General features: G+C 46.4%; 1 long non-coding RNA gene across 1 annotated transcript; it reads right to left on the bottom strand.

Moving 5' to 3' along the window:
* Positions 1 to 4,445: 4,445 nt before the first annotated feature.
* Positions 4,446 to 9,421, bottom strand: LOC140616420 (uncharacterized). The gene is made up of 3 exons (XR_012016911.1): positions 7,866 to 9,421; positions 5,302 to 5,453; positions 4,446 to 4,882 (listed from the first exon to the last, which is right to left on the bottom strand). It is a non-coding gene; the product is annotated as an uncharacterized lncRNA (long non-coding RNA).
* Positions 9,422 to 24,224: the final 14,803 nt, after the last annotated feature.

The raw sequence follows: 24,224 nt of genomic DNA, 5'->3' as shown, positions 1-24,224 counted from the left end.
AGGTAAGCCCTATGCAGGCAGAGCTGCCTCTTTCTCACTAGTCAGAAAGGGGGAAGCCTAGGGAGAAGCAGAGGGGAAGTTGTGAGGTTTGATGGTGGGAGCCCAAGGACCCTCCCACGTGACCCACTGCCATTGCCCTCATGTTCTGTGTGCCATGGAGGCTGTGGTCTAACTGGTGGCACTTCCAACAGGCCAGCGACATAGCCTCTCTCTGCCTGATTCCCCATCTGAACCACGGGATAATGATACCAGCCTCAGAGGGTTGCCGTGAGGTTTCATTAAAACCCTGCATTTAAGCACGTTCAGTAAATGTTTGCTACTGTGCCTAGCAATTATTACCATTAGCACTATTATTAGCATAGCTATCTTTAGTTGTAAGAATCAATTATCAAGTCTATTCTCTTGGTCTCCCTGAGTTTTCTTTTTTAGTTTTTAGAAACAAAAAAGGCAGGTCAAATCTTTCCGTGGTGCCATCCCCGAGCCTAGAGGATCGGTCGGCAGCGCTACCCTCTCCCGCCGGGAGCAGCACGCTGGATCGCACGTGTGCAGGACTTACAGAAGACAGGACACTTGCTGGCTATGTGGACAGCTGAGCACATCTGGAAGGTTTTCACTCATGAAGCGCACACACCCATGTGGTCTGCCGACACTCGCACACAGAAGGGAGCTGAGACACGCCAGATGGGCCCCATCCCAGCCCCACGGGTAAATCCAGATTCTAGAGGTCATCCCCACCTCCTCTGCCCGGGAGCCTGAGAGGGCTCGGTTCCCGCCCACAGGCTGGGCCCCTCCGAGGCCCACTCACATCCCAAATGCCATCCCGTCCCAAGCCGTCCAGAACAGAGGCACAGCCAATGAGGCCTGAGTCACTGCACTGTCATAAGGGCCTTCTCATCTTCAAATATCCTCTTCTAACAATACGGCCAATAACTGCATCACAGCGTGGAGACAAGAGACGGGAGCCTAGGAAGTTGAATCCCGAAGCCTGGCACTTTCCCTAAATCATATCTCAGCCGAACATCTACAAAGCCCAAACAGTTTTGACCTTCTAGGAAAGTGTCAGTGTGGAGTGGAGGCCTATGTTCCCAACCCAGTGACAAGAACTTCCTCCCTCTGGCCAGCGTATCTTCAAAGATTCCCTAAGATTCCAGCTTTGATGCAGTTTCCGCACAGGAGCCCTGCAGGCATCTTTTCAGTATCCTTCATTGCCTTTGAGGTCCCTCAGGGTGGCTTTCTTTCTTTTTTCTTTTAAAGATTTTATTTATTTATTCATGAGAGACACAGAGAGAGACACGGACAGAGGGAGAAGCAGGCTCCCTGCAGGGAGCCTGATGTGGGACTCGATCCCAGGACCCCGGGATCATGCCCTGAGCTGAAGGCAGATGTTCAATCGCTGAGCTACCCAGATGCCCGTCAGGGTGGCTTTCTAAAATGACCCAACCCAGCAGCATTTGGGGATGTTCTCCTGCCGTTGTGTTCTGGCAAAAGGGAAGCAGACCTGTCTAGGAAGGATTTCTTTTGGTTAGGATGAGTTCTGAGTCACATTCTGAGGAGGCAGAGGGGGAACAAAATTTCTTCATTGCAGATCGTTTCTGAGAGACCATTCTAGAGAGAGTGACCATGCCTCTCAGTTGATCCAAGACAGTCCCGAGTTTATGGCTGTTGTTCCAGTGCGCATATTAACAGAACTCCTTATCATTCTCAAAAGTGTCCTGCTCTGGCAACAACTTTAGAGAGTTCTCCTCAGGCCAGGTGATGGCTGTGACACCTTTGGGCTTCTCGAGCCCCCGGAGCAATTGGCAGTTGGTTTATTCTTGAGTTTTCCTCTCTGGTTGAAGCCTAATGAAGATCTTGTCAGTTTGAGGAGAAAGAATAAGGAACATCTGGCAGCACACTCCTCACCTCATGTCACCCTGAGAGCCCCCAGCTAGTTTCGAGCGGCTTCTCCTGGTCATCAGCCTTCTGGTTCTTAGGAGCAGAGAACTGCCCCAGAGCAAGAAATGTCCGTGTCAGGGGTTTCCAGCTTTTGAGGAGAGAGAGAAGGGTCGGAGGGAATGGAAGACTTAGTCTCCTGCTCTCCCTGGCTAACTGGCCAAAGGCTTCCTGGCCACCACAGGACCCCAGAGAGCGGCTCAGGCCTTTCGAAGGATGAGAGAGATTTTGTCTTGGGTCCATTGAGCAGTGACCAGGAAACTCAAAGAGAAGAGCCAGAGTGGGCCCAGTGCCTGCCTACAGTAGGTACTTAATAAGTATTTGTTGACTGGAGTGAGGAGGTGGCTCTTACCCATGGTGTGTGTTTGTGTGTGTGTGTGAGTGTGTAGGGTGACTGGGCTTGTTGTTGGACTTTCCACTCCCTCCCCACCCCAACCCCAACCCTAGCTGCTGCTGCAGTGGCCACTCCACTTCTCTGCTTCTCAGGAGGAAGCCGTAGGGAATGAACGATGAGGGTGACAGGACACCCAGGGGGAGAGCAGTGGAACCGAGCTTTCAACCCACAGGTGACGAACGGGCTCACCATAATGCACCAGAATGAAAGCCTAGGGACCGCAAAGGCAGCCTTCACAGTGTGCAGGCCTCGGTCCCAGCACCCCAAGCAAAGGAGGCATCCCGGCCCGAATCCTAGACAAGGCCACCGAGCGCATCCAGTGTATACGAAGGAAAAACCACACACACCAGCAAGACATTGATGACCTCAAGCAGCAGACGGCACCTCTGGAGCAGCAAGCCCCGGCCCTGGAGAAGGTGAGGCAGAGGGGCAGGCCAACTGCCCCTCCTCAGACAGCAGCCCCCATGCCAAGGGCAGCACCATCTCTGTCGTTGGCAGAGGCTGGGAGCCTGAAAAGTCCCAATGCAGGAAGAAGCTCGGGGTGCAGACCAGCTAAGCTCCGTGGGGCCAGTCAGCAGCACCAACTGTGCATCTCCTCCATCGTCTCATCTGCCTTTCAGTTCATCCCTAGAGCCCTCGCAGACATTTAAGAGACTATTTTTCCTTTCCTCTTTTTTCTTTTTTTTAATTTTCTTTTTTTTATTTTTAATTTTTTTTATTTATGATAGTCACACACACACACACACACACACAGAGGCAGAGACACAGGCAGAGGGAGAAGCAGGCTCCATGCACCGGGAGCCCGACGTGGGATTCAATCCCGGGTCTCCAGGATCGTGCCCTGGGCCAAAGGCAGGCGCCAAACCGCTGCGCCACCCAGGGATCCCTTTTTCTTTTTTTAAATTTTATTTTTACGGAGAATCTCTTGGACAACAGCTCGCATTCTCCTTCCCCATTTCCACAATTTTTTAAGCCAGTTCCCTTCAGGGATTCCCTGTCCCCACCAGCAATGTTTAAAACAAAACACCTCAACTTGGCAGCTTTTTCTGCAGAGGGCAGACTGCCCACCGGCCCTCCGAGCACATGCTGTACTGACCAGCCACCAGCGTCTCCAGCCCTGCTGGACACAGGCCCGGAGGACTCCGCTTCCCAGGCCCTGCCCCCAGGGCCACCCTCACCTCCGTTACATTGACTTTATGAATCTATGGATTGCTCCACATTAAGAAGATGACTGGTTTGGAGTCAGAATTAATCCCCCTTCTTTTTGAGGTTTTTTTGTTTTTTTTTTTCTAAAAGGCTATTTGCCATTCCATTAGAAAAACCAGATCCTTTAAGAAGTCTGTGGTATAAAAACAAGAGGGGACAGATTTGCAGCCCAGAGTCTTTGGCCTGTTTCATGCCTGCCTCTCTCAGCCAGCGTTAGGAAGGGCTGTGTGACACTTGTGCGGTACTTGTGGGAGACTGTGCAGCAGTGAAGTGGTAGCTGCCCAGGGGTGGTAGGGGTGGGACAAGGAGGGAGGATCAGGTCGGGGAGAGGTTTTGTACTGGGGGCCAGTGATGACGATGTTTTGATACTATTTCCTGCTACTGAAATTTGAACCTGAGTGAAATGTCCTCATTTCTGATGATATCAGTATTGCAGAGCAACAGATTCAGAAAGTAATGATCAAATCTTCCTTTCTTTTCCATGTACATTTCTAAGAAATAGAGCCAACTAATTTCGTATATAAATACTAAGAGCAATTTACCCAGTACTAAACCCACACCCCAGTGTAGACCCTTCCCCACCCTCGCCCCACTCCTGTTCCAACTGCCTTGGACCTCATTCCCATTGTGTGATCCAGCCCTGGTGCTGGCTACAGTCAGCAGATCACAGGGAAGGGCTTTTTGTGTTTAGGCCGTATTTCTTTGTCTTTTTCCTACTCCATTCCTGGCATCTGCTGATTCTAGTGTGTACTCTCTAGTCTCGGTCTGTGTTTGATTCCATTCCATGGAAATAAAAAGTATGTTGTCCACACTGGCCAGGATTTGTCTTGCAAGTTGAGGTTTTCCCCTTCACTCTAAGACTATAAATAAAAACTTATTTTATCCTTAAAAAAGAGTATTTATTGACTGGATAAGTACATACATGATGAAGAGAATGACAAATTCACAAATATCTGGAGTTCTATCCTGAGCTGGCAGGAAGTACATCCTCACACATACCTGAGATATGATAATACCTGAGAGTATTATCTCACCCACTGGCCACAAATCCCCCTGGAGCTGTGGGGTGAGCATGTGGAGACGCCACATATGCACACAGCTGAGTTTCCCATGCTCTGATCTGCAGTCTAGCAGGGGTTCTGATGGGAAGTGGCTGTCCTTAAAGCTCTGCGTCTTCTCCTCTGCCTCATTCCAGTCCTCCCGAGGCAGTGAACTGAAGATCCCTCAATGTCCCTGAGCACAGAGGGGCTGGGGGTTCACTGGGGAGCAGCCTTATTTTTCTCTCTCCAGCCCTCTTCAGTTTTCTTGTAGCAACTTCACTTTGTCTTGGGCTCTCTTCTTCCCAAGATCCTGGAGGCAACAAGGTTAGAAGCACAAAATAGACTTTAATGCAAAAAAGCATTAGCAGAGGTAATTAGGGTCATTTCCTAGTGATAAAAGAACATTTGGACAATTTCCCATTTGGGGCTATTGTTCAGTGTAGCTGGCAATGCATAATGTTCTTATAAATGTTCTTGAACCTCCAAATTGTTTTGAATATGATCAATTCTTGAGAAGATATAACAATTTTACATACCTAATAACATATAGCTTCAAACATAGAAAGCAAAAGAACCCCAACAGAACTCAAATGATAAATAGACAAATCCACAAACATAGTGGGAGGTTTTGACATGCTTCTCTCAGGAATTAACAAACAGATAAAACTTAACAAGGCTATAGACTTGGAACAACCCAATTCATCTTTCTGGAAAACAGTTTGGTATTACCTTTAAGATCCTGGATATGTGAACCCAGAATTTCCAACTCTAGGTACACATGCAGAGAAAGCCGGGCACATGTGCACCATGACTCACAGCCAAAGATATTCATCACAGCGTGGTCCATTGCCAACAGCCCTGTACAACAGCCAATTTCCCATCTACAGTCAAATGGATAAATAATCATGGCATAGTCATATGAGAGAATCATATACCTCAGTGAAAATCAATGAACAAACATAACGGTATAGATGAGGCTCAAAGGACAATGTTGAGGGAAAAGGGGCAAGATAAAAGAACATATCAAGTTTGATTTTATTCCCATGCCATTTAAAAACAACTGAAGCTAGAATTTATTCTTTAAGATACACACATCAGTGATCACACTATAGAGGAAAGTAAAGAGATGTTACCAGGAGGTAGGACGATCGTTCCTCTGGGTAGAGTGGTAGGGGTTACCCAGGGGGATCTCAGGTGCAGGCTCTGTCCTACTTCTTGACTAAGCAGTGATTACCCAGGTGTTCTCTTTAGAATTCTTCATTAAACCATACCTATGCCTTTATGCAAGTATATGTATGTTGGTTGTATTCATTCACCAATAGAAGTAATGTTTCAAAAACTTAAGAAAGGCACCCCCTCGGATCTCTCCTGGCCAGAGAAAAGTTCTGCTCTCTTTCTCTGCCCCCTTCACTCTTTGCTCTTCCTCCCACCTTCAGCCTCCTCCCACATGAGTCCTCCTCCCTTCCCCCAGGGGGCCTAGGTACAGCAGGCTACAGGTCTGGCTGGGAAGGCCTCTGGCTCTGGCTTCTTCCCAGCATGTTGGCCTTTGCTGGGATGCCTCCCCGGAAGATTTAGGTGTGGGCCTGGAGGGAGTGTCCACTCGGCTTGTTTTGATTCTGGGCCCTAGGCTGCCTCCAGCCCTCCACAGGGCCAACACTAGCTTATTAGGGGCCACATTAGGCTCGCTGTCACAAAGAGCCCATATTTGTCTTCACCTCCCTGTGTTGGGCCTGTCAAAAGGAGGAATTGGGGTGTTGGGGTGGAATTCCTAGATGCAAGATCTTCAGTCCCTTCCCTCATCTGTTTCCAAAGGCCAGTACCTAGGGGTGGAGGCAAAAATGGCAAAAAATTAAGGCCAGGCCTGTAGGGTAAAATCTCTGAACCAGGCTCTTTCCATTCCTCTGCCAGAGAGAGCTAATCCTCAACAGTGACCTGATGCCTGGACATTTCCAGTCCATACTGGGGTCCCAGCCAGGTCCCAAGGCTGCCAGGAACCTCTTTCTCTCCCATCAGATTGCTGACACCTATATATAAAGTAGATTCCCATAAACAGACATTTTTCAAAAGCTTTAAAACCACAGACAGTCTACCTAAAGCCTGAGAAATGTAAGCCTTGCGCTTATTTTTCCTCTGACATGGGAACCCTGCCGAGTAGCATTCCCCAACAGCGACTGCCAAAAATGGGCAAGATCAGCCCCCACGGGCACCGGGCCATCTCCCTGATACTCTGCAGGCCCTACCACAGGCCCCTAAAGCCACCCCCCCACACACACCCGCCCATCAAGTCTGCTGCAAAGACAAACAAAAAGCAGACTCTGGGCTTCCTGACTGGGCCCTCCCCACTAAAGGGAGAAGACAACCGGAAGAGCAGAAGACAATGAGGAAACAGCTCCTAAAGGCAGGCCAACTGCTTCAGATGGTGAAGGCGGTCAAGTTCTGTCATCCCACAGCCAGAAACCAAGCTGTCTCTCTGCTAACTCACAGGAAGCTCCATCCGGCGTGGAGGACTCTGGGAGGCCTGCGGGGCCACCTCCCGGCTCCTTCCCGCCAGCCTACTACCTGCACCTCTGCTCGCACAGGTCTTCCTTCCCCAGCTCTTGTCTCTCCGGCCCTTTCCCTTCAAGCCACTCCAAAGGGCTCAGGCTCGCAGCGCTGCTTGCTGTGCGTCTTCTGGTCTCCCTTCCTCCCAGGCTTCTCCCCACCGGCCCCCCAGGCCTCCAGAGCACCTTCCAGCCCCTCTGAGGCTTGCACCCTTCCGCAGCTTGGCTTCTGGGAGCACCTCTCCCTGGGCCCCTCCCACATGGCTGACGCTTCCTTGCCTGTCCCCTGTGTGGCTTTTAGCTTCCACTCTTGCCCCTCATTCTCACTCCATTCTCTTCATTCAGCAGCGGGGTGACCTTTTAAACATAGAAATCAGACCCGGCCAGTCTCCTTCTCTTTCTCAGAAATAACCCAGTGGCTGCTTCTCGTTTGCAGGATCAGATCCAAAGTCTTTTCCGGGGCCCCCATGCCCTGGATGACCCCAGGGTTCACCTTAGCCTTTGTCTCCAGGCAGGTTGGCCTTCTTTCTCTTCCTTAAGTACCAGCTCAGGCCCAGCTCGGGGTGTCAGCCTCATCGGACCCTCTGTCCCAAAGAGTCTCCCCTAGATATCCCCATGGCTGCCCCCGGAGCAGCCACTCTGCTTCCTCACTGGCAAGGCCTGTCCTATGACTGCCTGTCCCCCGCCCCACCCCCCATCACGAGTCTGCTTACGCTGAGTTCATACATGTGCATGGTGGTATACATTACGTACAGCGTATTATATGCCGTTCTCCACCGTCACCTTCACCAGAATGTTCATCTGAGGGCAGGGATGTTGTTGGCCTTATTCATTTCTGCATTCCCAGAATCGAGAATTCTGACACACAGTAGGCGCTCAATAAATCTATGTTACATGATGAACCAAGGATAAAAATACATATTATATACTTTAAACATTTAACTTAAAAAACATATATCATTTATTTATCAATATTTTAAAATATATACATATATTTCTTTAAAGTAAACTCTATGCCCACATGGGGCTCCAACTCAACCCCAAGATCAAGAGTCACAGGTTCTACTGACTGCCAGCTAGGCACCCCTATTTGCCAATATTTGGACATAGGGCCAAAGCCCTTTCTTTGAGCCTGGTGCTCTCACTGGGGATCCTTGCTGTCTCTGTTTTGCATAACTCACACCTATACTGTGTTATCCACAATTTTAAATCTCAACTTCTTTAAAGTGACATGAAATCTTAGTCTTGAAAAGGACTTTTGCTATAGAATTCTTCTATATTCTTATTTACCCCAATCTCTACACACTTAAAGCAAATCTTTAAGTCAATTTGCTTTCACTGAGTCTTTCCAAATAATTTCACTTAGTTCTCAAGGAAATAACGCTTTCTTTTCATACTCATTGTATTGGCTTACATAATATTAAGTTGGGATGACATAGTAGGTAATTAAATCACTTAATTACTATAACACGTATTGCGAGTATAACTGGTTTAGGAGTAGACACCACTCAATTCAAAGGGGGTGCGGGTCAGCTGGAGGGTGGTGATGTTCACTGGGCCTGGAGAGGCCGCTATGAGGAGGGTGGAAAATAGAACCTATTCTGCAATATAAAAATCCTGGCAAAAGCACATGGCCACTGGGATGGAAACCAGCATGGACCCCACCCAAGAGAATGGGCAAAGCAAAATTAGGTCAGCCAGATGCAACAAGGATCCAAACAGAACCCAGGCAAGAAATTTCCTTCGGCCCCTCCCGGCTAAGGAAATAGCCAACATGCAAAGTTAGTCCACAGCCACGATGAAAGCTGGGTTTTGATAAATGTAATTATCCCATATCATCAATTAATAAACTGAACATAGTTCTCACTCTCTGGTAAGAATGACTGAACAGTGATTCTCCATCCTGAGTAAATTATTCCCTTCAGGTATTTTGAGTGCTGAACCCAGAGTGACACTAACTTCTGACTCTTGCTTTCTTCACCTGGTAACATTTTATGCCAAACCCAGACGTCTCAACCACCTTGTTGCTGTGCCCATTTGTGACCATGTGCTCTTGGGGATGTTGGCCTTGGCTATGGACCTCATCCCAACCACATTCACCATCCTGTCATTCACCGGGGCCCTCTGCCTAGTGGCGAGGGAACTGTGAGCTCAGTAATGGGCTCTGAAACCAGTGTCAGGGACACCTGGGTGGCTCAGCAGTTAGCATCTGCCTTTGGCTTAGGTCATGGTCCCAGGATCCAGGGTCAAGTCCTGCATGAGGCTCCCTGCAGGTAGCCTACTTTTCCCTCTGCCTATATCTCTGCCTCTCTCTGTCTCTCATGAATAAATTTAAAAAATTAAAAAAATAAAAACAGTGTCAGATGTTTATGACCCTGCAGGCATTTTAGCCACAGCTTTCAAACCCTCCCGTGGAATGAGAAGGATGAAGGTCAAAGCCAAAATATTTTCCTTTGGGGCGCTTCCACATATATTTATGACCCTTGCTTTCATCAGACCATAGGTGAACTTCACACCCTGCCCTTTCTGGTGCATTGGAAAGTCGGTTTGTTATATGCAGATGTGAGCTAGTTCTACTGCTCTGACTCACATTATGGGGCCCACTTCAGAATGACCTGATGGTGGTGGCATGCAGGGGAGACCCCAAAGCACACAGAAAGGGCTGTTTCAGCTGCAAACCCTGGACGTGCCCCTTAAGCCCATTCTCAGATGAGAAGGGGCCAGGTGGGAAGATAGCGCTTCCAGTGTGCCTGAAGGGCACATGCCTTCGATGAGCCGTCAAACCAGATGCCAGGCAACATTAAACGGTGTGACCACTTCCTCTGCTCTGAGTCATTTCTTCATCACTTGGCTGCCTTTGGAGTTTGCTTAAAGGGAGAATACGCTGTTCAGGCCAATGCACGTACTTGGTCTCTTTGGCGGGTATATTTTTAATTATAAATTAATAGCCTCTCCATTTCCTGTTCAGCCTGTGGTCTGAGACCAATCACCTTGAAGGTCTAACAAGACGGTTTCTGAACTTGTAAGGCTTAAGGCCAGACCCCAGATAAACATCTCTGCAAGGCTTCCTGGCATGCGGTCAGCCAGTCCTACTTGATGAGAATGAGGGTAGGGTCCTCAGCCCTGGCACAGCAGTGTATCCAGACACACAGCCTCAGCTCAAATCAATTACAAGCAGAACCTTTGGAGGCAAGACCAGAACAGTGGCCTGTTTTAGAAGCTCCCCAGGAGATGCTGAGCTGCCAGAGTTGAGAACCACTGGCTAAGTGTATCTAAGATGAGCCCTCAGGTTCTGGAACCAATGTAATCCTTTGATCTGTATTCTACTAAGCACTTGTAGTATTATTAGCTACCATATACCGAAGTCCCAATATGTGCCAAGTACTATGTCATGTACTTTCATATACAGTATCCGAAACCTAAAAACAATCCTGTAAAGTAGATATTGTTATTCCCATTTTTAAGTGTTTTTTTTTTTTTTAACTTTTTAGCTAAGAAGACAGACTCAGAATGGGTAAATTGAACAAAACTCGCACAGCTGGCTCAGTAAAAAGCCAGTATCTCCATCCAGATTTATCTGATTCTGAAGTCCAAACTTTCCCTATTAGGGACATGTTGTCTCTTAGCTTTAGTGACTATAAGAACTATGGTTTGAATGCTCAGATTCAAAGTGCTTTTTTCCCAAACCCCAAGTTCCATCCATAGAAAATCTGGGCCGGAAAAAAAAAAGAAAATCTGGGCCGGGAAGATTGTTCCTCCGGAGGCTATTGACATGAGAATAACTGTCTGTTCAAGAGGCTTAACACATTTGTTATTGTAATCTATTTTTGAACAGCAAACTAGAGGATAATTTTGAGATAAATTACATTTGTGTTTTTTGACTCAAGGGGCCAATGTTATTGTTTATGTAACAACCCATCCTCTTTGCTTATTTTAATCCTTGAGGAAACAGTTACCTTCCACACTAACTCACTCTGGCCCTGATTTTGGAGACTTATTGCAATGCCTGGATTTGACCACTTTATGCACGGGACAGTGGAATTAGGTGCATAAAACGTTGAAACGGAGGAGAGCCCTTCTAATTGCACAAGTAACTCCTGAGGGATAGAGCATCCCTGATATTACCCGAAGTGAACTTATGGGGACGAGGCCTCCCTTCACTCTCCACACCCCCAGATTGACAGCTGTGTTTGGCGTCATCACAGGGTTGGCTGCACCAGCTCTGGGTTCTATCACAACCGTGACAAAACCAAGGAGCTGAGCTGAGCTATCCAAACATGAGCACACATGGAACTTTGAAAGCACACGTTGCTTATGAAGGTAACATCCCCCTGTAAACTGGGCAAGGAGGCTTCCACAGTCAAGGCCAACGAGGAGTGCAGTGTTGAGGGTATAATCCACGGTGTGGGTGCAAGAGGAATTCTCATAGCAACACGGACGTTTTACTCAGCTTTATAAGTTTGTAATGATCTCTCAGTTGGGGCGCTGCTGGGGTACTCCCAGCCTGAACTCTGAGATACTACTCCATGGAAACAACTGATAAATACAATGGTGAGCACAGTGCCTCAGGTTTCATGGGAGGTCCATAAACATTTGTGGAGTCAGTGAGCAAGCTGGGGACGGAGATGGCATGTCCCTCAGGACTTTTTGTATTTATTGCATTACTGCGTTATATAAATCTCACAATGATTCCCAAGTGAGGAAATGGAGCTCCAGGGAGCACATAGCTAATAGGCGGTGGAACCAATCTCCAAACCAGCTCTGACTGCCTCTGGGCCTCACGCTCCTCTCTGCACCACCTACTAAGAGTACGGCAAGAGAGGGCTTGGCGTCTGTCGGGGATGATGGGCTCCGACACGTGCCCAGCTGCCCTCCCCATATAAGGTCCTGGAGTGGCCCCTTGAGAGTCAGCTCGCACCCGGCCGTCTGCAGGGCCCTGCGGCGCTGCGGCCCGGGCGCCGGGGGCTGGAGATCGGGAGCCGGTGGCCCAAGGCCAAGCGGCCAAGCGCAGCCGGTCAGCGGAGACGGAAGGAAGCAACCACGTCCCGCTGAGCAATCGCTGAGGCTTCCTGAAGGGCTGCTGTTCCAGAGGGGCCTCCGAGAGAAACGGAGGCGGAGGCGGAGGCGGAGGCCGTGGCAGCTCAAAGCCCCCAGAGCCAGAGCGGCGAGCTTAGGCGAGCTTAGGGCCGGGACGGCCGCCGCGCGTCTGTGGCTTCCAAGCCTGGTCCCCGCAGTCCTGGCCTCAGCCTCCCCGGCATCGGCAGTGGCCCCGCCCGCGCCCGCTCACCTCCCACAGCCTCATCCCCTGGGCTGCGCTGCGACGTGAGAAGCAACGCCTCGTCGTGGCTGCCACGCGGCCCTCCGCACCCCTGGGAACAAGCTGCCGTGCCCCCGGGGCAGGGCCACCCAGATTCTCGCACACGGAAGCGCTCCGCGAACACCGGCCCTGGGTCTTAGTGTCTGGGGTGCACCGAGCCGTCCGACAGGACAGCAGGCAGGGCACGGGCGGAGGAGTCTTCATCCAGAGACCTGGCACCATTCGGTACCTGTGAGACGTCCCTCGGCCTCGCGGGCCCTTCCCAGGGAAACAGAGGAGGCAACGGCCACGGCACAGGGGAGAGGTGAGGGTAAAGGCCATATGCCCAAAAGCAGGCTGGACAACGCCTGCCACGTGTAAACGTTATGGGACCCGGCCGCTTCCGGAGCCCACTCCAGGCCTCCTAGCCCTTTCGGAGGCAAGATGGTACAAGTGGGGTAGTTCTCCAACTGAAGCCTAGAGAGTACATGCGTTCCGGGGGATGCTGCTAGTGTCTGATGAGGACACGTCAAAAGATCTTTTCTGAACTGTATTGTAACAGCCCTACAAGAAAAACGTTAAGCACTGCTATAGGGCTGTCCGTGCTAGTTTTCAGTAAGGTGCAGCGGAGACAGAGGAGCTCGGCAATTCCATCAGTGCAGGCCTGGGCTCAGGAACAGACAGGCAGATGGAGGAAACTGAGGAAACCCAAAGAGCTACAAGCTCTTTCAGTACACGACACAGATGGCGTTTTATCAACTCAATGGGGAAAAGACATTTTACTTGGTGAATGGCACTGAAAAAACTAGCTAGCTGTTGGATTTCCTCCTTCATTCCATACTTTCAGATTCTATGATATGGGGGCACCTGGATGGCTCAGTCCTTTGGCTCAGATCATGATCCTGGGGTTCTGTGATCGAGCCCCTCATCAGGCCTCTGCTCAGTGGGGAGCCTGCTTCTCCCACTCCCTCTGCCTCCTGCTCATGCACTCTCTCTGCCAAATAAATGAATAAAAATCTTTAAAAAAATTCTATGATGTGCACAGAAAAGGGATGTTAATTTTTTTTAAAGATTTTATTTATTTATTCATGAGAGAGACAGAGAGAGAGAGAGAGGCAGAAACACAGGCAGACGGAGAAGCAGGCTCCACGCAGGGAGCTTGACACGGGACTCGATCCCAGGTCTCCAGGATCAGGCCCTGGGCTGAAGGCGGTGCTAAACCGCTGAGCCACCCGGGCTGCCCCAGATGTTAATAATTTTTTAAGTCATTTTTAAAACCCCTACCTAATGACTCTTCAAACTTTCACACTCGCAAAAACTTGCTGTTTAAACACAGCAGTAAAGCCATGTGTGTTCAGGACTCCCCGTGAATCAGCCACAAGACCTCATTCTGCACTGGGAGCTTGTTCCTATTGCAGGGCTTATGTGTTTGCTATTCATCCTAGGGGCCGGAATGCTCTCCACCCAGCACTTCCCACAGCTGGCTCTCCCCCTTCCAGTTCAGCTCAAATGTCACCTCTTCAGAGAGGCCCTCCTGTTACCCCATATGGATGGCAGGCCTCTCCGGTTCAGTCACCACAGCACATGCCCTGCTCATTCCCTTCCTACACATCACGGTATCTCATGCTGTGTTGTTTGCCCCCGTTAGGGGATACATTCCTTGGAGGCAGCCAATCTCATTTGCTTCTTCATTGCCTGGAATAGTGCTGAGCACAAATTACCTGCTTAACACATATTTCTTGAATGGAGCAATGAATGAATGACCCCTTCAGTTTAAGTATCAGTCTAGTGTCTGATTAACACTCATTTTCAAGGAAGCTGACTTGTTTTTTTCTCTTAACCATAATAGAACCTTGTTTTCAACCTTCTGTTTTATTATTTTAATTTTTTAAAGATTTTGTTAGAGAGAGAGCAGAGGCCAAGGGAGAAGCAGGCTCCCCACTGATCCAGGGCTGGATCCTAGGACCCTGGGATCGTGACCTGAGCCGAAGGTAGAAGCTCAACCAACTGAGACACCAAGACGTCCCATCTTGTTTTATTCTTTTTTTTGTTTGTTTTTTTAAGATTTTATTTTATTTATTTATTCCCAAGGGACACACACACACACACACACACACACACACACACACACAGGCAGAGACACAGGCAGAGAGAGAAGCAGGCTCCATGCAGGGAGCCTGATGCGGGACTCGATCCTGGAGCTCCAGGATCACACCCTGGGCTGAAGGCAGATGCTTAACCGCTGAGCCATCCAGGCATCCCCCATCTTGTTTTATTCTTAAATGCCTACCCACCTGTGCTTGGTCTGTATCTTATATATCTTGAGTTTGAGACCTTATTTAATACTTTGACACCAAAAAATGACAGATATTGCCTCCAAACCACAGCTTCTTTGTTGACTTTCTGATGCACACTTAACCTACCAGTCCCACGCTCAGGAGTTTATGGTGGACTGTCAAAGGGCATAGGGGCTCCAGCAGTCAGTGTTCTGTCTACACAGACTGCAGAAGGGAAGCACCTGTGTGGGCTGCTCTCTCTGTACAAGACAACACGCCCTCTCCCTGCTTCTAGCTCATGTGCTCATAGCAGACCCAGAGACTTAGCCGTGGGAAGACTAATCCCAGTGGCTGTGACCTCCCCTTGCACAATGTGACCTGCTCCCAACATCTTTCCCTATTGGCATCTCCAGGCCCTGAATTCCTTCCTGTTCTTTCCATCTTTCCTCTGCACCCTGCACTCCTAATGAGGGGCATCGCCAAAATGCTTTTACCCAATAAATACGCTCTCTAGATGGCAGATCTCTTCAACGAAGTCAAACAGAGAAGAAACAGGAGGTTAACTGTGGCAGGCCGTATTTCCCAAAGACAGGCCCAGGATCTCCCTCCCACCTGTTCTTCATCACTGGCACCAGGTGGTATTTGAAGCTGTGGGAGTAGATGAGGAGGCTGCCCAGAAGTGTGAAGAGAAGGGAGTAAATGGCCTAGAAAAGAACCCTGGAGAACACAAACCCCCGAGGGCCAAGCGGAAGCCATCCCCCCCCTAACTTCCACAGCTAATCCTTCCGTCACATCCTTTAGATTCTACCTCAGTATTTTGTGTCCCCCCACCCCACCCCACCTTCCATTCCTGCTGCTGTCACCCTGTCCAGGTTCTCGTGCCTTCTCCATCGGATTACTACAGGATTCTCATTGGTCTTCCCCCTCCAGTTGGGAGGGATTGACGTTCACACTGCAACTAAACTGATCTTCCCCAAATGTCATTCTGATAGTCATCTACTTGAAATCCTTCACAAGTGCCCTACGTCCATTTTCATAAAACCCAAACTTACTAGCTTAATAAATCAGGCCTCTTGGATTTAGAACTTTCTTCATATTGCCAAATGCACTCTACCCAAATATGCAATGCTCTTCTGTGCCAGGTGCCTTCCCGATTCCTTTTTCTTTTCTTTTTTTTTTTTTTTTTTCGATTCCTGTTTCTTTATACGTGGGCTGCCTCCCCCTCTCTCCCTTCCTGGATCCACATAAGGATCCACTTCTTGAAAGCTCAGTTCAAGTAGCATTTCCTCTGGGAGGCCTTCTCTGCCCAGCAATCTGATTTAGATGCTCTTCCTCTGTGTTCCCACATTATCTTATTTATGTTCCCATTATGGCTCTCAACACTCTGTATCATTGCAATTAATTATTGATTTCTGGTTCTTTCGCTGAACTGAATATACAAAGTCTCGTTGAACTTTGTGTCCTCAGCAACTGGCATACAGTAGACAGTAAATATGTACTGAATAAACACACCATTGCTAACATTCATTGAGCACTTTAAAAGTTATCCTCACTCCCTGAATCCTCGTCCACACTATGCGTGAAGTAGACACCACCAAATTTCTCTATTTTACAGACGAGGGCTGACGCACAGGAGTTTACTCAAACGAACACAAGGACTGGTGGGGTTGGGCTGTGAAGGTAGTCTGCCTCTAGAACATGTGCTCTTAACCACACTACACTATCTCTAAATAACTCCTTCAGAACATTTTTTTAAAAAGACTATTTATTCCTGAGAGATACAGAGACATAGGCAGTGGGAGAAGCAGGCTCCCTGGGGAGAGCCTGATGTGGGACTCCAGGATCATGCCCTAGGCCGAAGGCGGTGCTAAACCGCTGAGCCACCCAGGGAATCCCCTTTTTTCTAAATGAACTTATGTTCTACACTGTAAGCTCCATGAGAACAGAAATTGTGTCTTAGACATCTTTATGTCCTTTGCAGCAACACATACGATGCTTTTCCCATAAGGACTCCTTCCCATAATTCATTAAGTATCTAAGAAATTAGTGTGGGGTTTCAGCCCAAGTTTCTAGACAACACTATCTGAGCAAATACTGCCCTGAAGTGTACTAAAGTATCTCAACTCCATTTCACAACATTCCTACATGACAGTAGTACTTCTGCCATTTTATGAATGAGGGATATGGGCTCAGGGGGTTACATAACTTGCTTGAGGTCCAGAGTCTGGAAGGGTCAGCTCGCTGTCTATTCCAGTGCATGTGAGGATGTGACACGCAAGGAAGGCAGTAAATGTTATGGTCACCACCAAGTGATCAACAGTTCAGGTCCAGCCTGGTGCTGGGAAAGACACCAGGAGACCTTTGCCAGAGCCACTTGGCAGAGATTCTTCTGGAGAGACACACCAGGTGAGATTGAAGAGGGTTTGGAGCCTCCCACCTCTGATGGGACTGCCCCACCTGCACCCCACAGAAGGCAGTAATTGCGGGCAGGTTCTTCAGATCTCTCTAGACTGGGCTTTCATCTATCCAGCATTATATTTGTTTTGCAAAACTTCTTTCCACAAGTTTCCAAGTTGCCTGTCAACTGCATTTTTTTCCCCTTATCCTGAGGCGTCTCAGGGTCCTTAAAATTTATCAGCTTTCCATAAAAGGGAGTTTTTGTTTTTTTAATGCCAGAGCAAATGATACAGACATAATTACTTCCAATAAAAGCTTTTAAAAGGCCCCCAACAGGGGATCCCTGGGTGGCACAGCGGTTTAGCGCCTGCCTTTGGCCCAGGGCGCGATCCTGGAGACCCGGAATCGAATCCCACGTCAGGCTCCCAGTGCATGGAGCCTGCTTCTCCCTCTGCCTGTGTCTCTGCCTCTCTGTGTGTGCGACTATCATTAAAAAAAAAAAAAAGGCACCCAACGTTCTTCAACATGAGGCTGCAAATTTTATGTCTGTCCTGTTATTAAATGTCTCAAAATCACTGCAGACTTTATTGAGACATTCAATGAGTTCAGTAATTACCTCAGAAGTGCAATAGTCATTTCAGCTTTTTACCAAATCTTAAATTCTAAAGTCAAAGCTTTGTACATGTGGCATACAGGGGTACATCCTGAGCATATGAATTCCTAGTGGTGTACATGCCACCATGGCCAGGCCTGCCCAAACTGCCAGGCAATTGTCGGTATTAAAATCAAGTGCTTAGAAACAAATTGTGGTACTTCTGTACCATGCGGCACCCCCATGATCTGACCCCCAAGCCTGGTCCTCTCTGTGGGCTCCTAGCAAAAGGCTTCTCTCCTCCCAGTTGTGTGAGCCAGAAGTCCTCCCAGATATGCCTCTTCCCTCGCCCCCCTCCAGCTAGCCTAATGACCAGTCCTGTCCCACCTGAGGCCTCATCACATCCACTCTGGCTCCTTCCACACCCCTCTTCACACCACAGCCAGGAGTTATCTTCTCAGAGTACAAATCTCCCCACCCCTTCCTGCTTTGGTGTAAGATCATAAACCTTATCCCAGTTTGTAACTTTGCTTTCAGTAAATTAATGTAATTTCAAAGCAGTTCCAATCCATAGCTGTATATGGAGTGTATACAGCATATATGATGTACAGAAATCAGACACTACAATGCCCCTGCTGTGTTCATGACAGGGATTTAAAAATATATCTGATCTTTTGAACAGAGTGCAACAACTGCTAAGAGTTTTAGAATGTTAAATATATGGAACACTGGGGCAAAAGGGGGGCTTACCTGTAGTTGTATTTTCTGAGGTTTCCATCATTACATCTAATAATCTAATCCACTGACATGCAATTTTGCATTTACCTTCCTCATCATTCTATCATCCTTGCTTTTTTCCTGAAAATCCATGCAAAACTGGCAGGTTAAACAAAACTAGCCAGTAGAAGTCCAGCCAAGAAAATGTCATTTCCGCAGCCTAAAATAAATACCATTTGGAAAATGGTTTCGACTGAGGGGAAAAGGTACCAGCAAACCAAAGTTTCAGTTAAAAACAACACAACTGGGTAGCACGGGTGGCTCAGCAGTTTAGCGCCGCCGTTAGCCCAGGGGGTGATCCTGGAGACCCAGGATCGAGTCCCACACTGGGCTTCCTGCGTGGTGCCTGCTTCTCCCTCTGCCTGTGTCTCTGCCTCTCTCTCTGTGTGTGTCTCATGAATAAATAAATAAAATCTTTAAGAACAAAACAACACATCCAATCATTGCATTTATCATCCCAAACTGTGAGCAGATAGCATGATTTCACTCTCTTGTTTCTGGGCCTTGCAGTAGTCCGAGACTGTAATGACATGGTTGAGTATAGTAAAATCAAGATTCTACTTTATCCTTCTGCAATTTTACTTAGAAAGGACTCAACAAATGATTTCCCAGACTTGTTGAGTGAGGTGTCCTTCATTTAAGGTAAGCAGGTCGTTTTGAGTATGTCTTGAGTCAGCCACAATTCAAAAGTCCCTAAATCCAAAGGACCCAAAGGTTCTTCAAAAGAAAGCATTTGCAGAGACGGTGGTGGGAAGTCACCCAAGGCCATCCTGCCTCCTCAAACTGAAGGCAAAATGAATTCAACATTGCTGGGGATGGGCTGCAGGCATCTGAACATCTGTACAACACTCCGGTGATTCTGCTCATCACTCAGATTTGGGAATGACTCATCAAACCCGTAAAGTGGGACTGTTTTCCTTCATCTTAAAACAGAATTTTGCTTATTTGAAAACAATTGGGAGGCAGGAAGTTTTAATTAGTAAGTCTTACTGTCAGGATTTAATTATAGGTCAGATCATTGACAACAGGTGAGGAAATTCAAGAAAGGAACCAATTATTAAGGTGAACTATAGTAAGCAACATACGATGCAGAATAGCATAAAGCTGGTTTCCTCAGAAATCAGGTCCATAGTGGGCACCAGGGTGAATTCCTGAGAGTAAGTTAGAGCCTTGGCTTAAAGGAACAAGGGTGGGGGGGGAAATAGTATTTGAAGCAGGCTTAGAAATTCTATTACTGAAGAGTATTAGGAGTTAATATTCTTAAATTCTCATTATACTTAGTATCTCCAAGCCCTTTGACGGTTTTTGACTTCCAGATTTCTCTGTGGGTCTAGCAATCTGACTGCATCTCTGTGAAAGCAATGATACTTTTTTTTTTTTAAGATTTTATTTATTTACATATGAGAGACCAGAGAGAGAGAGAGAGAGAGAGAGGGAGGCAGAGACACAGGCAGAGGGAGAAGCAGGCTCCATGCAGAGAGCCCGACATGGGACTTGATCCCGGGTCTCCAGGATCACACCTGGGTGGAAGGTGGCACTAAACCACTGAGCCACCTGGGCTGCCCAGCAATGATACCTTTCTATTCCATTTTTCTCCACCTGTTTTGTACAGCTGTGTAGAAGTTCAAGCATTCAGTTGACTTTCCTAGCAAGCTGTTTCCTTGGACTCCTTCTTAGGTGGTAGATTCCTCAAGGGCAAAGACTATACCTTCAACTTTCTTAATAGTGACCTACAGTGAACATGGAAGTATTGGTTATTTGTAAAAATCTTTTGATGCTCTCCTACTCTTCCAAAAAGCTGAAAAGCAGGGAATACTTCCAAACTTAATTCTGTGAGTCCAGCATTACCTTCATAGCCAAGTCAAAGACAATTTAAAAAATTACATACCAGTACCCCTTATTAAATACATGCAAAAATCATGTACAAAGTACTGACAAATTAAATTCAGCAGCATATTAAAGAGACTGTACTACCAAAACCAGATGGGATTTACTCCCAAAACGCAAGAGTTGTTCAACATACGAAAATCACTGTAACGCATTAACAAAACAAAGCAAAAAAACCCGCACAAGATCATCTCAATGATACAGAAAAGGCATTTCACAAAATTCAATGCCCATTTCTTGACACAAACACTCAAACTAGAGATGAAACTTCCTCAAAGTGGAGGCCATATATGAAAAACGCACAGCTAACATCACACTCAGTGGTGGAAGGTTGAAAGCTGCTTCTCAAAGATGAGAAACAAGGCAAGGATGCCTGTGTTCAGCACTTTAATTCAATGCAGTATTGAAAGTTGTGGCCAGAGGGATAAGGCAACAAACAGAAGTAAAAGGCATGCAAATTTGAAAAAGATGAAGTATAATTATCTGTTTGCAGATGACATGATCTTATAAGTAGAAAATCAAGATTTACCCCAAAACAGTTAGAATAAACAAATTCAGCAAACTTGCACGATATAAAATCAACATACAAAAATCAGTTGCATTTTTATACACTAACAATGAACAATCCAAAGAGGAAAGTTAAGAGAACAAATCCATTTACAGTACCATCAGAACAGTAAGATACTTAGGAATAAACTTAACCAAGAAGGTAAAAGGATTGTTACATTGAAAACTATAAAAAACAAACAAACAAACAAACAAACAAACAAAAAACTACGAATGTTGCTAAAAGAAATTAAAGGCAACACAAATAAATGGCATTGTGTGTTCGTGGAAGACAGATTCAATGCAATCCCTATCAAAATCTCAGCAGCAACTTTTACATAAATTTTTTTAAAAATCTGAAAATTCATATAAAATTTCTAGGACCCTGAACAGCCAAAACAGTCTTGAAAAAGAACAAAGTTGGAAGCCTCATGTCTCGATTTCAAAACTTGCTATGGTAATAAAAACAGTAGCGAGTGGCATAAGAACAGACATACTGACCAGTGGAATAAAACGGAGCCCAGAGACAAACCCTCACATATATGGCCAATGGATTTTTGACCAAAGTGCCAAGATCATTCAAGGGCAGAAAGAACAGTCTTTTCAAGAAATGGTGCTGGGAAAACTGGATCTCCACATGCAAGACAATGCAGTTGGACCCTTACCTAACAACATATTTAAAAATTAACTCAAAATAGATCAAAGACCTAAACATAAGAACTAAAAGACCCTGAAACTTTTACTAGAAAACAGAGAAAAAATTTCCTGACATTGGATATAGTAGTAGTGATTTCTTAGGACACCACGGCATAGGCAACAAAAGAAAAAAATCGCTAAGTTGAACTACATCAAAATTAAAAACTTCTGTGCATCAAAGGATACTATCCATAAGAGTGAAAAGAAATGGGAGAAAATATTCAGAACTTATTATAAAGAACCCCTACAAATAACCCAATTTTTAAAATAACCCAATTAAAAAAATAGACAAAGAACTTGAATAGACATTTCTCCAAAGAAGTTATACAAATGGCTAATAAGCACATGAAATGATGCTTAACAGCCACTCATCATTGAGGAAATGCAAATCAAAACCACAGTGACATCAACTCCCACCAGTTAGGGTGGCCACTACCAAAAACACTCAGGAAAAATAAGTGTTAGCAGGGATACAACAGAAACTGGAGTGTTGGTGTATCACTGTTGGGGAAAGTCAAGGGGTACAGAGAGCAGCAGGGAAAGTTCCTTAAAAAGTTAAAACAGAGGCGCCTGGGTGGCTAGGTTGGTTAATTATCTGCCTTCAGCTCAGGCCATTGTCCTGGGGTCCTGAGATAGAGCCCCGCATCGCATCGGGCTCCCTGCTCAGCTGGGAGCCTGCTTCTCCTTCTAACAACCTCTGCTGCTCCCCCTGCTCATGCTCTCTCAAATAAAATCTTAAAATAAAAAATTAAAAAAACAATTACCACATGATCCGGCGATTTCCTGTATATACCTAAAAGAACTGAAGTCAGGGACTCAAACAGGTATTTGTGCATCCACGTTCGTAGTGGCATTACTCACAAGAGCTCAAAAGTGGAAACCACCCAAATGTCCATCAAGAGATGGATAAAAATGTGGAATATTACCAAGTCGTAACAAAAGAGATGCTGACACTTGCCCCAACAAGAACAAAGCTTGAAGACATTATGTAAGCGCGGTAAGCCAGATGCAAGAGTACAAATACTGTAGGAGTCCACTTACATGAACTACCTAGGGCCATCAAATTCATAGACAGAAAGCAGGAAAGAAGTTACTAGGGCTGAGGGGGAGGGGAAGTTATTATTTAATGGGTATGGATTTACTGTTTGGGGAGATGAAAAATCCTAGAAATGGATGGTGTTCAGAGTTGTGCAACACTGTCAGTGTGCTTAATGTCACTTAGTGGCCCACTTAAAAATGGTTAAAATGGCAAACTGTATGCTGTGTTTTCCACAACAGAAGAAAACACCTTGGTAACAACAGCCACAGTGAAGGGCTTGGCAATGAAGTTCTACCTACTTGAAACCTGCATCTGCTACGTTCCAGCTGAGTGACTCTGGGAAAATGACTCAATCTCTGGAGTTTTAGTTTCTTCTTTTGTAAAATGAGGTATCATGAATGCACTCAGAGGTCATCGTCAAGATGAGCATTAAGAAGGAAAAGGTAAAATGCCAAGTATAGGGCCTTATCATGCCATCAGCTAACAAATGATGGCTGATTTTAGCAGCTCTAGAAAGAAAGGTAGTATATTATCATAGAAAACATAAATGAACAAAGTTAAAAAAAAAAAGCTTCAAAAGAACACAAACAGGTCTTGGGGAATAAGGCAACTTGAAGAAAGGGAGGGGCAGTCTTGGCTTTGCAACAGTTTGTGAAAAACACTCTTGAATACTGAGAATTTCACTTATTAAAATTTCAATATGAAGTGTGTGATACAGATGTTTGAGAGACTGCGGTCTCAGGTCCCCACTGGTGGTCTAGTTCACCTGTTACTGTGCTTTTTGTAAGACCACTCCAGAGAGAGGAGTAAACAAGTGTTTCCAGGACAGTCTCCCGAGAGTGAGGAAGGCAGATGACGTAATAAAAGCAATGTTAGTAACTGAGTCACTCACTCAACAGTGGAGCAGAGTATACAGGGTGAATACTCAAAAGTTACAGATTTTACAAGAGCAATCACTACACTGGAAGGGATGAGGAGCACTAAAAAGACTGCCTTTTACTGTATTTGCCCCTTTAAGACTCTGTGATCCTAAATTTACATTTTTAAACTTGGGATTTTTGGAAAGACAACACTATAAAACACATAAAAACAAATGCCAGGTACACGATGATTCCATGTGCTGTTTTACACACACGGAATGCTGTTCTGGGAAAATCTCTTTGGGTAACATAAATAGTTCACAGCAAGAGCAGTAGGGCAGGTCCCCAAGTGTATGTATCCAGTTGAACTTTAACAACCCCGGGGTGAGGGGCACCGTGTCTTTGCAGTGGAAGAAACCTCATCTTACTTCTGACTCCCCCAAAAAGGAAATATGAATAGCCCCCTATTGTCCAGAAGCCCTACTGATAACGTAAACAGATCATTAACACACATTTTGTGTATATTTTATAGCTGATGTTCTTACAATAAAGCTACAGAAAAATGTTAAGAAAATCCTAGAAGAAAATATGCTCACAGTACTATACTGTATTTATCAGAAAAAAAAAAATCTGCTTACAAGTGGACCCACACAGCTCAAACCCGTGTTGTTCATGGGTCAACTCTTCTTCTAATTCACAAAGACATTTGAGGCAAAAGGAAAAAAACACACTTAAAAACCCACAAG

This window comes from Canis lupus, chromosome 24 (genome assembly GCF_048164855.1).
Source record: "Canis lupus baileyi chromosome 24, mCanLup2.hap1, whole genome shotgun sequence".
Classification (NCBI taxonomy): domain Eukaryota; kingdom Metazoa; phylum Chordata; class Mammalia; order Carnivora; family Canidae; genus Canis; species Canis lupus.
The sequence above is the reverse complement of the archived record's forward strand: the minus strand, read 5'-3'. Positions and strand labels throughout refer to the sequence as shown.